The sequence below is a fragment of the Neovison vison genome, chromosome 11 (assembly GCF_020171115.1).
Source record: "Neovison vison isolate M4711 chromosome 11, ASM_NN_V1, whole genome shotgun sequence".
Taxonomy (NCBI): domain Eukaryota; kingdom Metazoa; phylum Chordata; class Mammalia; order Carnivora; family Mustelidae; genus Neogale; species Neogale vison.
This window is the reverse complement of record NC_058101.1, coordinates 122,004,730-122,019,553: the sequence shown is the minus strand read 5'-3', so window position 1 is coordinate 122,019,553 and position 14,824 is coordinate 122,004,730. Positions and strand designations below refer to the sequence as shown.

Genomic DNA, 14,824 nt, shown 5'->3' with positions numbered 1-14,824 from the left:
ATAATGAACACTGTAATTAATATCACTAAGTAGATGATAAAATATATTTTATAAATGAAACAAAAAAGGCCATCAAATAAACTAAAATTCTTAGAAATAAAAACTGTTGAATCACATTGAATAAACAAAGTAGAATTCCTAAAAATGAAAACTATGGGACTGGAAATCAAACATTCATTAGACCCTTTGAAAGATATATTTGAGGAAACTTTACAAGTAAAACAACCAAAGAGGTGAAAAAGTTGAGGAAAGATAGGTATGGTGGTGTGGAGCCCGGCTGCCGCAGCACCGCTGCTCCATGGGATCCACGGGCTTCCTCTTCTCCGCTGTGCCCAGTGGATGTTTGCCTTGAAAACTGAGGGGAAGCCCAAAGTGACCCAAATTCTCAAGGTTTTCCAGAGCTACAACTACCAACATCACCGACATTTCAGGAGGCTTGTGGGGCGATGTATGAAGTCCAGATCAAGACAGAAGAGTTTAAGGAGAAGAAAACTGTCCAGCAGCCCCAGATAGTAAAGCAGGCACTGAAAGAAGAAATCAAAGGGATGCACGGATTGCGGATGTTTACTTCCGTCCCCAAACACTGACCACGCCCTGGCCATGTAGATGCTGCTGCTCAACGCCGTGGATGAACTTGGCTGACATCCTTTACTAGGCATTTGTCAAATAATTATCTATTTTGTTCACTGACATTTTGGTATTATGATCGTAGAAGAATATGTTCTCTATTTAGAGTTTAATTAAAGGCAACAGAAAGTAAGTTCTAGAGTTCCCCTGTCAAGAAAATAGAATAAGCAGAGAGAATAAACACAGAAGGGAATAAAAATGGGGAAGAATTATACCATATCTGAAGGTTACAGATGGACAGACTGATAGGGACCCCTGAGGGAGCACAGAACAAAGGATAAGAAAAGGATCCCCACGGTGGTATATTATCATGAAATTGCAGACAGTTGACAAAGAGAAAAGTCTCTGAGGAAGAGGAAAACTGACCAAGATTCAAAACTGTACACATTTTCTCATGAGCCACCTTGAATACCAGAAGATAATGGAGTGACATATCAAAAATTCTGATCAAAATGATTTCCAGGGCGCCTGGGTGCCTCAGTGGGTTAAGCCGCTGCCTTCGGCTCAGGTCATGATCTCAGGGTCCTGGGATTGAGTCCTGCATCGGGCTCTCTGCTCAGCAGGGAGCCTGCTTCCCTCTCTCTCTCTCTCTCTCTCTGCCTGCCTCTCCATCTACTTGTGATTTCTCTCTGTCAAATAAATAAATAAAATCTTTAAAAAAAAATGATTTCCAATCTGGAATTCTGTGCTCAGCTAAGCTATCAATCAAGTCAGGGAGAAAAAGTCATAATGCTTTTAGCTGGTTAAAATATGATAGAATGTATTCTGGATAAAAAAGTGGTGAGTGACCCTTTCTGTTTATTATGCATTCAATTCTCAATTAGACGTTCAAGTTCCCAAGGGCTATGATTTTAATTTTAATTTGTCCTGCACAGCATCTGCATAAGGTAGGCATTATAAATGGTCTTTATGAATAATTAGACTCTGCTCTGTTTTAAATCACAATTATTGGATGTGCCAAATATAATAGCATTGCTTTGACATATGAAAGTAACTTATTTTCTTAGTTTCCATTTCTTGATACCATACCTATTATTTGATCTCAGATGTTTTTTCTTGAATTGTCTCTATTTAGAAAAAAAAAGATATTTTGTCTTCTTATTCTCTTATTTGGTCCAGTAGTTTAAGGAATTTTGTTGCTTGTATGTTTAGGAAGAGTAGAATATGAAGCTCACATTTGTTTTTCAAATATTTTATTTATTTATTTGAGAGACAGAGAAAGAGCATGGGCGGCAGGAGGGAGGGTCGGAAGGAGAGGCAGACTCCTTGCTGAGCAGGGAGCCTGATGCAGGACTTTATCATGAGACTCCAGAATCATGGCCTGAGCTGCAGGCAGTCACTTATCTGACTAAGCCACCCAGGCTTCCCTCACATTTGTTATAACAAAATGTTTTCAGAGCCGTTTATGGTGATATTGCCTTATAACAAGAGGTACTGATAAATGAAAGACAAAATCTGAATTTCTCCATTGTAGTTATTCTCCGGACCAGTGATCAGGTGCTTAGTTACTCCCAGTGTTACTACTGGTAATAAAGTGTTTATTGCCGCCAGTGAATAGTAGTTGTAGTAAATAAGGGAACAAGCTGATTAGTTTATGCAGCGGAGGAAGATGGCTCTGGATCTTAGGAATAGTGGCTCAAGGAGAACTCAAGGATCTGTATGAGGACCTGGAAATTAGAAAAGACCTCAGTCAGAATTGTCAAAAACAGCAGAGATCAAGAAGGACAGGAAAGAGAAAGTCAGCTCACATCAGATGTAGAATAGAAGTATTGGGAGTCCTGAGGGAGTGCAGACTTCAGAATGACAGAAGAAAAATTGACCTCAGGTGGCTGGGCAGAGATATTCAGAGGCAGTATACTAACTAAAGAATATAGGAATAGAATATACTGATTGACACACACCTATTTGTTTTTATTCTACGTATAGGTAACTGTGTAATTTTTTCTGCTTGTAGCAGAGCTTTTTATTTTTTTCTTTTTTCTTTTAGGAAGGCTGCTGAGAATGTGGGATACTTGATTTCCCACTGAGATGATTATAGGGGATATGGTAAGAATTTCCTACCAGTAGTCTAAAAGAAAGCCTTCTTTCTTAAAAAAAATTTTTTTTATTTGACAGACGGAGATCACAAGTAGGCAGAAAGGCAGGCAGAGAGAGAGAGAGAGAGGAAGAGAGGAAGCAGGCTCCCTGCTGAGCAGAGAGCCTGATGTGAGGTTCAATCCCAGGACCCTGGGATCATGACCTGAGCTGAAAGCAGAGGCTTTAACCCACTGAGCCACCCAGTCGTCCCTAAAAGAGAGCCTTCTGTGACCTCACACATCCCAACTAAAACACAGTCTTATGATGGAGGTATGTTATAACTTACACTCCTAAGACAATGCCAAGGCTGATTGGTACCACTGTGTTCACCTTTGAGCTGATCGTTGACAGAGGCTGTGGTGTGCTGCGCTCAGAACGAGGGCAAAGACTAGGACATGTGGGGTGGTGAAGAATGAATGCCTCTGTGGTAGGGATGACAGTCATTCCTTCCCCTCACACACCTTTTCCTTAGGGAATCTGCTTTCCTCTAGTTCCCAGAAGGGGCAGTCTTCTGTATCACATGACTTTATGCTCCACACTATGGCTGACTAGACCATGGATGGACATCTGAGCCAAGTCAAGTCTCAAATTTGGAGATGGAGTCCTGAGAGCTGGATTCAAATAAGCAGTGGTCGGCACTGGACACAGGAGATCATGGAGACATGTTGGCCACACACAGCCATGGAGAGAGGGGGAAGAGAAAACAGAGGTAGGTTTAGCTAATGCTTGTCTGACTACGACAGGGATGGAGAGTACGATAGTGACTGGCTTTTTAAGTCCAGTTCATATTCATGGGCGTCCTGATTGCACTTAGGTACTTTGAGGATGTAACTTTAAATACCCTACATTTTCCATAACTCAAATGGGTTCTGCCTTTTTGATAGTCAATTCACATTCATTATTCTCTTCAGTTTTTCTGACCCAGCAATAAAGACCCACTAAAGAGCAGTTAAGATAATACAGGGTTGCAGAATGCCTAGTCTACTGTAATCACATGATTTTATAACTATTTGGATTTTCTCTCTCTCCTTTAGAGTATTGTAAACTCCTTGCCTTTTTAAACAAGGAATATACTCCAGTTTGTTTCATGTCATATGTGGCCATGGCTTTTGAACTGGGTATTGCCTGAGCTGTCCAAACTTGACTTATGAGGGGGCTCCTGGATGATGCAGCTTGTTAAGCCTCCGACTCTTGGTTTTGGTTCAGGTGCATCTCAGGGTTGTGATCTCAGAGTCGTGGGATCAACTCCCATGCTGAACGTGGAGCCTGTTTCAAAGTCTCTCTGCCCCTTCCCTCTGCTCTCCCTCAAATAAAGCAAAGAAATCCTAAAACCAAAATCAAAACCAAAAACAATACTTGACTTAAGAGAAACATGTTTGCTTACTGCTCTAAGAGAATAATATTCCTATCACTAAATATTGACATATGTTTTCAGTAAATTTCCTTTAGAGTTCTGTTTATATGAAAAACTCAGTGCATGTGTATTACAATGTGAGCATACTCCCAAACTGTTGATTGATTGTGTTAAGCGTATCAGGTCCTTTGTGACCCATGGAGTCATCTACCTGCCTGATGAAGAGGGCAGCCTAGCAGCATGTGGTCATCATGATTCCCAAAGAGCCATTCTGATTCCAAATGGTGTGTAGGGCAGATAGTGGGGCTCTCCACCTTTAAGAACGTTTGGATGAGCTTATAGCACTGTAGGTTTAATTATTTGGCAATCGTTGAGTAAAATCTTTGGAAAATAAACTGTCTTTAGAGATATTTTCCCATTTCCAAACAACATAATAAAAAAAAACACTGAAACAATAAAAAATAAAAAATATATTGCCTACACAGTAACACAACTGTAATATTTAATTAAGCTATTTATTGACTTTCCCAAGATACTTCTTTCTTGCTTTTCCTGTGATACGTTGTAACATTACAATAATGGGATTTTATTATTTCTTATTTTCCGCATGTGTTGTTCTGGTAATTGAGAAAAGTCAGAAAATCCAGCTGTTGAAATGACGACCTTTACATTTGGAAAACTAATTTGTTCAACATAAATATAGGAACTCTCATTACATCACTTAAAATACACAGAATTAATGGTCAATTTAACTTTTTATTAAAGGAAATTATTTGCTTAATCAAAATATGCATACCACATCTTTCTGGGGTTTTTAAAAAGATTTAATTTTTAATGAGAGAGGGAGGTGGGTGAGCAGGTGGAGGGCAGAGGCAGAGAGAGGATCCTCAAGCAGACTTCTCAATGAGTGGCAGAGACCCAGAGAGGACTCCATTCCAGAACCTCAAGATCACCAACTGAGCCAAAGCCAAGAGCCTAGGTGCCCCCTTCTGTCTGGGTTTGTTTGTTTGTTTGGTTGGTTTTTTTTTTTTTTTGGCTGCTTATTTTATTTTCTTTTTTGCTGCCTCTTCCTCAAATTTAACAGGCTTTTGATATTTATTTTACATTTGAGAATTTAGAGATTTTAGATATAAGCAGTAATCTATGTCTAGGAAATGAGCAGCAAATGTGTCATAACAGATATAGGCTGGAGAAATTACATGATTTATTCACCATCCAGACCAGTTTCCTCCCAGAATTCTTTTTTTTTTCTTTTTTAAGATTTTATTTATTTGTCAGAAATATACAGCAAGTGGGGGGAGCTGCAGGCCGAGGGAGAAGCATACTCCTGCCCAATGTGGGACTCGATCCCAGGACCCTGAGATCATGACCTGAGCCAAAGACAGATGGTTAACTGAGCTGTCCCCCCTCCCAGAATTCCTATTGGAGAAGATCAGCCTTGTGGTTTAGGAAGTCTGGTTCTTTTTTAATTGTTTTTGTTGTTGGTGGTGTGTATAATTGCAAATTACATCAATTTGCATTTTTAGAAAGCAATAGTGTCCTGGAACCTGTTTCTAAGTATTTCTTCACTTCTGTTTCAGTGTTTAGCTATGAACTATTCACATGACATGACTGTAAAGAGATCATTTAAAAATGTAACATTTGTGTATTTATATAATATTAAACACAAAATATATACACTTATATGCACATAGAGTATATATATGTACACACAATATTACATTTTACTTAAACAGGGTCATATTGTAGATGCAGTTTTTTCCCCTTTGTTATTATTATAAATTTTTTGTCTTTTTTTTAAAAGATTTTATTTATTTATTTGGCAGAGATCACAGGTAGGCAGAGAGGCAGGTAGGGTGGGGGGGAAGCAGGCTCCCTGCTGAACAGAGAGCCTGATGTGGGACTTGATTCCAGGACTCTGAGATCATGACCTGAGCCAAAGGCAGAGACGTAACCCACTGAGCCACCCAGGCTTCCCACTTTGTTATTTTTTATTTGCCTTTCCCTTCCCTCCTTATCTTCACCTATTACTATACAGTTCTCCTAGCCCCAAAGTAACCATCTGCTTTGTCTTCTCCTGCATTTTTCTTCTGTATATATTATAATTATAAAGACCTACAAAACATGTTACATGTATTTAAATATAAAGTTATAGAAGGATACTTTGTCAATGATTGTTTTGCAAAACACATTATGTGTTTTGCACATCACATAATGTGATGCAATCACACAATCACAAAATGTGGTACAAAATCGCATTATGCTTAGGTTTGTGCATTTCACTATTTTTTTTAAGGTTTTTATTTTAATTTGACAGAAATAGTGAGAGAGAGCAGGAACAGGGAGGAGAGGGAGAAGCAGGCTCCTCACTGAGCAGGGAGCCCGTGGAGCTCAATGCCAGGACCCTGAGATCATGACCTGAGCTGAAGACAGACCCTTAACCGACCGAACCACCTAGGCACACTTCATTTCACTATTTAAAAGGATACTTTTAGCAATTTGTTTCAAATGCTTCTTCTCTAAATTGCAGGTTTCTGCTCCTGCCGTGAAAAAAACAAACAAACAAAAAACCTTTAAAACACTCCTGAGACAATTTTGTCATATAAATGGAGAGGGAGGGCTGAAGAATTCTATCTCTCTTTTGAAGAGGCCCTGGTCAGTAGTTCAAGTAAGAACATAAGATTTAGTAATGTGATTAGTATTGACTTGCAGACCAACTGCAGGGAAAATGAGTCTTGAGAATTGTATCTATAAGTATGAGGGCATCTGCAGTGTTGTTGCAGTGGTGAGAGCACTGGTTTGGGAGTAAATGGCCCAGATTTCATATTCTGCAACTGACATGCTGCTAGCCTTTGGCAATTCATTTAATGTCTCTGAGGTACCCTAACTTCTGGATAGAAGAAGACTTGGATTCAAATTTATTACTAGGATTGTGAAGATCTTAAGGTCTTATGAAGATCTTAAGTTTAAAGTTCCCTAATCTGCCAGTTAGAGGTAGATAATAATAATATTTGGCATACCGACCCCATTGGTTATTGTTTTGAATTCTAGGCAATAAATGGTGAAAGCATTCCTTAGATTGTAATGTGATTTCCAAGTGATAGTTGCCCTTATTTTTAATTTTTATTTATCTATCATTTAAAGGCTATAATAGGCATATTTGAAGATAGTTCAACTCTGCACTGTCCAGTGTGGTAGCTACAACCCACATTAGCTAGCAAACACTTGCAATGCAACTAGTTCAAATGACACAGGCCATAAATGTAAATGCACCCAGCATTTTAAGACTTAGTATAAAAAAACAGTAAAATATCTAATGTTTTAGTGATATAGTGATTTAATTATGTGTTTAAGTGATACTTTTTGGAGCTATAATTAAATAAAAATATTATTACAATTAATGTCATCTGATTCTTTTTTCCTCTTAATTTAAAATTGTATGAGTGTCTGTCAGGAATCACTCCACTGAAGGTGTGACCGTTGTGGGTACGTTTGTACCAGGTGGCCTGCTTTCTGATTTCAGCAGGTGTGCTGGGACTTCCAGGGCCTACAGGATTCCTTGTCCCTGGGGGGCTCTTGTATTGTCATAACCAGTGTGACATCAGGTCTTCCCATTTCAGGTAAATTACTGGAACATGTCGGGTACTAAAGAGCTAGTGACCTCAACATGCTCTGCTGTTTTCCTTAATTAGTTTTGGTGGATTAAGTTCCTGAACGGCTGGTTGTTTCTATCACGGAATTCAGGATGGCTCCACATTCTGTCTCATTCTTCCTGTGATTACCTGCTCTGTCTTCAGCTCTGATTCCTGCCTAACTTGACATTGCTGCTTTCATCTCTTTAACTGAGACTCTCTTGTAAATGACCTTCTCTTAAATCCTCCATTAGCTGTGCCCCTCCGCCCTCCCAGCCTGTTTCCTCATTAAATGTGCCGTGTTTCATGCCTGGTGGCTGAGCTCATAACCAGTGGCTGACTTCACCTCCGGGGTTGAGTCCAAATGGTAACAGCCTTTGTTACGACTGAGGCTGGGCTCGAACAAGGATCTTGTTTGTTATTTATTCATTTTTTACTTATATAGTTTTAGACTTCACAGTTACTCTATACTGTACTGTACTGAGTAGATTGTCTTTTAATAAGGATGCATTGATTGGTGTATCAATAAGTGAGACATATATGTTAATCCAAATAAATTTAAAGCAAATCTGACTGTAAATGCATTCAAAAGCTCAAATCTTGTGTTCACTAATGTTATGATGGCAGTCATTTCATAATATACATGTGCATCAAATAATTACCTGTATACCTTGACCTTATGCAGAGTTATTTGCCAGTTATTTCTCACTAAACCTGGGAGAGAAAAATGACAACAACAACAACAAAACCCAAAACAACAACAACAAATCAAAGCACAGATCTTGAGCGGCTGTACCGATGTTCTGATTCCATTGCCAACACTTAAGCATTACTTACAGTTGCACTTTGTAAGGTTGTATTTTTATGACATCTGCATTTTGTTCGGAGTGTTCCGAGGAACTCAGTCCTAGAGCATAAATAAAATGCACCCTGTCAGAATAGCCACAGCATCGCTACCGACAGCCCAAAGCTGTGGTGGGGGCTAAGCAGCAGAGAACGAGGGCCGGAGAGAATGACGAGCCAAATCAAACAAAGTTGAATTGAACTGGGTGTCCAGAAGATTAGTTGAAATGAAAGGTGGAGAAAACATGGTTTAGCAACATGATAAGAGAAATGAAGAAAGAATGCCTGGTCCTGACCTAAATTATTATTATTTATTTATTTTTAAAAGTATTTTATTTTATTTATTTGGGAGAGAGAGAAAGCGCTTATGTGCACAAGCAGGGTAAGGGAGAAGCAGGGAGCCGGAAGCAGGGCTCGATCCCAAGGACCCTGGGATCATGACCTGAGCCAAAGGCAACTGCTTAACCGACTGAGCCACCCTGGCACCCCCCCCACCCCGCCCTGACCTAAATTATTAATATGAGATTTCAGTTTGGTTTGGTTTCTTTGTTTTATCTAAAATTCTTGCTTTGGGGGCACCTGTGTGGCTCAGTCAGTTAAGTGTCTGACTTCAGATCAGGTCATGATCCCAGGGTCCTGAGATTGAGCCCCGCTTTGGGTTCCCTAGTCAGCAGAGAGCCTGCTTCTCCCTCTCCATCTGCCTGCCTCTCTGTCTACTTGTACTCTCTCTCTATTTCTCTATTGCTTTTAACAAGCCTTGGACTCACTTAGCCTGCAAAGCGAGGTGCCTGTCTGCACTTCTGTCCTTCGTGCTAGACACGGAGAAAAGGTTCACTTTTGCCCTTTTCTTGTGCTGTGATGGTCTTTCAGTGTGGCAGGCAAATGTCTTCTCTATCAGAGAAGGTTTCTGGTTAGTGGCCAGTGAGGATTACAGGTCCTTTAAAAAAACAAAACATATTTCTTCATCTCTGTTGGTGATATTTTTCTCCATAAAAATAACACAGCTTTTAGGTTTTAGCTTTTAGGTTTTGTAGTGTTTGGATACCTCTGTTGGAAGGTTTTGAAGGGAGCAGGTATGAATGTTGACTGGCCACTTCTAAAGAAGTTATTGTGGAAGCAGAAGGAAAGTCAGCTGGCCAAGGAGTGACTCTTCAGGGCTCTGAGTTACCTCCTAGATAAGTGTGTTAGAGAATGTCACAGAGGTGTGATATGGGGCCTTTTAAGTGTTGACAATCTCTTCACCTGTTTCTTTAAGAACTGTTGAAAAGTGTTGGCTTATTTGGAGACCTCTAACTCATGTAAGTTGAAACTATACCTTCATATTTATCAAAGGGAAAAGATTCTGTCATATATTTGTACACATACTTATTTTATTTTATGGATTTTATTTTATTTTTTAGATTTTATTTAAGTTCAAATTAGTTAACATACAGTGTATTGTTAGTTTCAGTGGTGTAGGTGTAGAATTCAGTGGTTCACCAGTTGCGAACAAAAACACCCAGTGCTCATTCCATCAAGTGCTCTCCTTAATGCCCATCACCCCGTTATCCCATTCCCTCACCTACATACCTGGCCTGCTGGGTCTCTGGACAGTTCAGCTGCTAACTTTATGTATCTACCTTTGTAGGTTAAGGAACTTTTTCCCCTAGCTGCTTTCAGAATTCTCTATCTTTGTATTTTGCAAGTTTCACTATGATGTGTCAGGGTGTTGCCCTGTTTTTGTTGATTTTTGAGGGGAATTCTTTGTGCCTCTTGGACTTGAATGCCTGTTTCCTTCCCCAGATTAGGGAACTTCTCAGCTATAATCTGTTCTTACAAACCGTCTGTCCCTTTTCCCTTCTCTTCTCCTTCTGGGTTTCCTATGATATTGATATTATTTCACATTATGGAATTACTGGGTTCTCTAAGTCTGTCTTTGTGATCTAATAGTTTTCTTTCTCTCTTTTCAGCTTCATTATTTTCTATAATTTTATCTTCTATATCACCTATTTTCTTCTCTGCTTCTTCAGTCCTCTTTGTGATTATACCCAGTCTGTTTTGCTGCTCAGTTATAATATTTTTTATTTCAGGCTCCCTAGTTTTAGGTCTTTTATCTTTGCAATAAGGGTTTCTCTGGTGTTTTATAGGCTTTTTTTCCCAAGTTCAGCTGGTAGTTATAACTGTTGATCTAAATTCTTGTTCAGGTATATTGCTTTTATCTATTTTCAGCAAGTCCCTGGTATGATATCTTCCTGACCTCCTGGGGAGAATTGCTTCGTCTTGTCATTTTGGCTAAGTTTTATCTTTTATGTGTTATGAAAACCTTGTTATGTTTCCTGCACCTCAGAGTAATGCTCTATTAAGAAGAGGTCCTTAGAGAGAGTCAATTATCATATGGTTTCACTTACTTGCGGAGCATAAGGAATAACACAGAAGACATTGGGAGAAGGAGAGGAGAAGTGAGTTGGGGGAAATCAGAGGGGGAGATGAACCATGAGAGACTGTGGACTCTGAGAAACAAACTGAGGGTTTTGGAGGGGAGGGGGGTGGGGGGGTGAGCCTGGGGTATATTATGGAGGGCACATATTGCATGGAGCACTGGGTGTGGTGCATAAACGCTGAATTTTGGAACACTGAAAAGAACTAAATTTAAAAAAAAAAAAAAGAAGTGGTCCTACGCTGTTCAGGGCCTGGCACTTCAGGAAGTGTTTCTGGCATATGCTGTATGCATTATGCTGTTGTGTTTTGGTTCTCTTTCCTACTGGTCTACCCTCTATAGAGGTCCTGCTTGCTTGTAGGTGGGGAGTATTTGGACTTTTAACTAGGTGTGCTTTGATTTGTTTGTTGATTTTTTTTGTTTTTTGTTTTTTGTTTTTTGAAAGTCTTTATTTTTTTTTCCAATTTATTTATTTTCAGAAAAACAGTATTCATTATTTTTTGTTTGTTTGTTTGTTGAAAAAAGCCTGGAAAAAGGAAAAGAAAGAAAGAAAATGAGGGGGGGAAAGAGGAGTGGAAAATGCCTGCTTCAAAAAAAAAAAAAAGACAAAAGGAAAATGAATAACAATAACAACAACAAACCCGATTAAAAAACTGTAAGCCTGATTCCAAAGACATAGAAAGGAAAAAAGAAAAGAAAAGAAAAGAAAGAACGAAAGAAAAAGAAAAGAAAAAAAGAAGACTGATCCAAAAAAGAGAAAAGGAAACAAACAAAAAAATTAAGAAAGAAGCAAAAACTGTAAGCCTGATTCCAAAGGGAGAAAAAGAAGAAGAAGAAGAAAAAAATACAGCCTGGTCCTACTTCCACCGGAACTGAAGGGGACGCACTGACACACTGTATGATCAGTAGACCTGGTGTGGGGGATGGGCTGCCTGTGTTGCTCCTCTCAGGGAGAACCTCCCTTCCTCTACTGCAGTGCTGGCTTAGAGTCAGTCCTGCCCCAGTTAAAAAAAGCCCTGTCAAGGGCACCTGGGTGGCTCAGTGGGTTAAGCCTCTGCCTTCAGCTTGGTTCGTGATCCCAGAGTCCTGGGATTGAGCCCCACATCGGGCTCTCTGCTCGGCAGGGAGCCTGCTTCCCTCTCTCTGTCTCTCTCTCTCTCTGCCTGCCTCTCGGCCTACTTGTGATCTCTGTCTGTCAAATACATTAAAAAAAAAAGCCCTGTCAAGCATGGGGTGGGTGTGAATGTGGGGGTAGGGTTTGATGTTAACACCTCCCACCTCCACTGGGGGTTGCTGTGTTGCTCTCTGATGGCCCACTGTGTTGATAATGGGGATAAAATGGTGACACTCCACTATCTAGTCCTAGGACAGGAGATCTCATCCCCTGCTGTTCAGAAAGACCATGCAGAAAAGCGAGGGCCTTCAGCACTCCAGATGCCCAGGTCTCCAGCATTTTATCTTTGGCCCAGGGCTGGGATTCAAAACTCCAAATCTTAAAGGAGCCAGGACCACTCAGATCCACCCCCTCCTCCAGATTAGAGCTTCCCTGCACTCTGATTAGTGCCCTTTGTCCCAGAAAAACAGTCCCCTGCCTGAGCAGTGTGCAAAATCTATGGTGAGTCACAGTGAGAAGCAGTGAGCAGGTTATCCACTCTCTCTATGCACTTTGTCCACTGTGCATAGAGGCTGGTTGCTGGCACCTGCAGGGTCTTTTGTCCTTGGAGAGGATGCAGGCCCTCTTCCAAATGTACTCCAGGAAGGGGACTGATCTCTCCCAGTGCAAACCAGGAGATCCCCACACCACTTTGTGTGTGCTCCCGGCCAGAGCCCTCCTTCTCCCCAGGAGGGGACACTGCAGCTCTGCTTGGGTACAGTCATGCACTTCCAGAACCTCAGAGCTTAAGTCGTTCCACTCACTGTTGGCAAAAAACCTGTGCCACTCATGTCCCCGTCTCCCTAGTCTGTGGTCAGAGAGGTTTTTTCTTGTGCGACCCGATGCCACACTCTCTCAACCCCTCTCTCCCTCTCTTCTTTTTCTTTCCCCATGGAAGGGGTTCCCTCCCTTCCAAAACAGGGCATCTCTTCTCTCCTCCAGTTCGCTTCCACACCTTGCACCTGCCCGCTTTCTCCCTCCAACCGCAGAGATCCTTCCTCTGATTCTCAGATCGATTTCCTGGGTGTTCCAAGTGATCGGATTTCAATACCACTGTGTTCAAACGAGGAGGCAAGCCCAGGGTCCTCCTACTTCTTTGCCGTCTTAACTCCTCCTAAACACATACTTTATTTTTAAACAAGAAATATATTTTGAGGGATGCCTGGGTGGCTCAGTGGGTTAAGGCCTCTGCCTTCGGCTCAGGTCATGATCCCAGAGTTCTGGGATCGAGCCCTGCATCGGGCTCTCTGCTCCTCAGAGCCTGCTTCCTCCCCTTTCTCTGCCTGCCTCTCTGTCTACTTGTGATCTCGGTCTGTCAAATAAATAAAATCTTTAAAAAAAAAAGAAATATATTTCTAATAGGTATAGCTTTGAAGATGATTTATTATATTTAGTTACATTTATTGAAAAAATAAGGGGGCTTTTTCTCCTGTTTGTTTGTCATCACTGTTTTCTTCCCACGAAGGCTCAGGATGTCATCATTCTCAGGGTTTTTAGAGCTCATCTGTTTGAAGCTGAGATCAAAGTGCTGCATATCCAAGTTTGAGAAGGGAAGAGAAGGTGGTACATTTGAATAATTGTGCCTCAGCCAACAGGTGTTCTATTTGTTGCCTCTTCCCGACTTATTAGCCATCATCCACCTTAGAGGAGAATTCCAGGGAGTTGTCAGCATATGAAGGAATATCAGGCAAGATTTCAGAGACTCTTTGCCCAAGGCTCTCATCTTATCTACTGTGTGACTTTGTCAATTATGACACATTTTACTTCTTGTATTGCCCAAGAAAGTACAGAATGGACTTCCCAGGTGTGCTTGAAATATGGGTTAAATAGAATTTAGCCTTAGGTGTTATATTGTTGGACCAGATTTGGCTGCCGTCTATTCAAATCCCATGAGTCTGTTTTTATAAAATCTACTTTATACTAATTTGCTTTTATCTTTTAAAGAAGTTCCAAGGTTAAAAAGCCCAGTGGATAATGCTTTTTCCCCCAAAGTATGGCTGTTCTCTTCACCCTTGTTCTTCCCATGAGATCCTCAGATTAGTCTGAGTATTTCAGGGAATATTTGACAATCCTGCATTTAAAATCAGTAAGATTTCCTTGGCATGTCTGGCTGACTTAGTCAGTAAAGCTTATGATTCCTGAACTTGTGGTCATGAGTTCAAGCCTATGTTGGGCCTAGAGATAACTTAAAAAAAAAAAAAAATCAGTAGGGGTTTCCTTACAAAAAAATAGGAATCTGGCCTCAGAATACCTGGGAGGGAGTCTTAGAACACTTTAATTTCATGACATTCAGAGTTAGTCCAGATTCTATAACCTAACTATGTGTGTTAGCAGCTGTAAGATCTTAAGCAAGTGATTTAAGCTACATGTAGTAATACACTAAATATTTTCTATTATTACTCTATTTATTAGAATCAGTGGTGCTACTCAACATAATCTCTTAGCATCCTCAGTTATTTTTAGAAGATTAATATAAAGATACAACAAATAATTGCAATTCTCTCTTGAAAGTTACTTAGGTGAGGGCTGGGATATCTCACGGAAGTTATTCATTTTTGTTTGTTTTTATACTTTTACTTTTAGAATGGGCTTAATAAATGGTCCACTTATTATTAGGCCAGGATTTTTACAGTTGGTTCTTTTTTTTTTTTTTTTAAAGATTTTATTTATTTATTTGACAGAGAGAGATCACAAGCAGGCAGAGAGGCAGGCAGAGAGAGAGA

General features: G+C 40.3%; 1 pseudogene; it reads left to right on the top strand.

The window, feature by feature from the left end:
* Positions 1-258: 258 nt before the first annotated feature.
* On the top strand, positions 259-587 carry LOC122890493 (annotated as a pseudogene).
* The last annotated feature ends 14,237 nt before the right edge of the window (positions 588-14,824 follow it).